This window comes from Cebus imitator, unplaced genomic scaffold, assembly GCF_001604975.1.
Source record: "Cebus imitator isolate Cc_AM_T3 unplaced genomic scaffold, Cebus_imitator-1.0 Scaffold81, whole genome shotgun sequence".
NCBI lineage: Eukaryota > Metazoa > Chordata > Mammalia > Primates > Cebidae > Cebus > Cebus imitator.
This window is the reverse complement of record NW_016107396.1, coordinates 5,137,120-5,138,591: the sequence shown is the minus strand read 5'-3', so window position 1 is coordinate 5,138,591 and position 1,472 is coordinate 5,137,120.

The window sequence follows — 1,472 nt, the reverse complement described above, 5'->3', positions numbered from 1 at the left end:
TTTTTTTTGAGACAGTTTTGCTCTTGTTTCCCAGGCTGGAGTGCCATGGCTTGATCTTGGCTCACTGCAATCTCTGCCTCACGAAGGGTTCAAGTGATTCTCCTGCCTCAGCCACCTGAGTAGCTGGGATTACAAGCATGTGCCACTACACCCGGCTAATTTTGTACTTCTAGTAGAGACGGGGTTTAAAGTTTTTGTCTGCTATGGTCAAAGTCTGGACCCCCTCAAAGGAAGTTTCTATTGCCTGCTTGATTTTTTTCCCTTTTTTTTCCCCCTGTGTGTGTGTGTATGTGTATGTGTGTGTGAGTGTGTGTTTGTGTCTGTGTGTGGGTCACACATTTTTGTTGCTTTCCATGTCTCTTTTCCTTTCTGAAAACTAGACATTTAAATAATATATTGCAGCAATTATGGATATAACTGTCCTACATTCCATGGTGCTTGTTATTATTTGCCTGTTTTATTGTGTAGCTCCTGATGGTTCTACATAAGCGGGAAGCCTTTGATGTTGCTCAGAGGGTACAACCTTGGGCATAGGAAGATTCACCTGAGATGAGAGCAGCTTTAGCAGTGCTCTCTTTGACTCTCTCTTTCCTTCATCACACCCAGATGTTAGCCTTCTTTAATTGGTGGCTGATTGCCTTTTTATAGTTAAGGTGCCTTTGGGCATAAATTGTTCCATATTTTGACACAGTTAACTATTGGCCTCATTTTAGAGGTCCTTTCTGTATCGCTTCCATCATTTGTTCTCTTTAGCAAACTTGTTGGCCAACTTTTTAAATTGCTGCATTCACCATCTTTCAACACCTCGGTTTAAAGAACACCCTTAGGCTTGAACTTTCTTACACTTGGTTCAGATAAAACTAGTTCCCTTTGTGGAGAAATGTGAAACTGTTCTGAAGGCCTACTTATTTTCCTGACAGAAAAATCTCTGAGCCATGGGGCTTAAGGTAAGGACTTTGCTATGAATGACACCCTTCCTTTAAAAAGAGAGTTCGGGATGGAGGCAGCACCATCTGGTCGCCTGGCTTTCCTCACAAAAGTGAGCTGAGATTGCAACCAACACTGCACTCCAGCCTAGGCAGCAGAGTAAGACTAAAAAAAAAAAAAAGGAAAAGAAAAGAAAAATGCTGGAAATCTACCCCTTCCCTGACAGCTATGGCAAGAAGGAACCCTGTCCTTAGCTGCTTGTCTGGAGTGAAATTTCTCTCAAGCTGAGTTGGAAGAAGGAAAAGAGGGAGCAGGTTGTCATTCAAATGATCCAGATTCCCAGATTCTCAGTGTTCTTACTGAGTTTTAGTAGATTTTCTCGTGTCCTTTTTGTTTGTTTTTTTTTGAGACAGGATCTCACTCTGTTGTCCAGGCTGGATTGCAGTGTCATCCTCTTGCCTCAGCCTTCCAAGTAGCTAGGATTACAAGTGCACACCACTATATGCAGCTTTTTTTTTTTTTTTTTTTTTTTTTTTTTTTTTTTT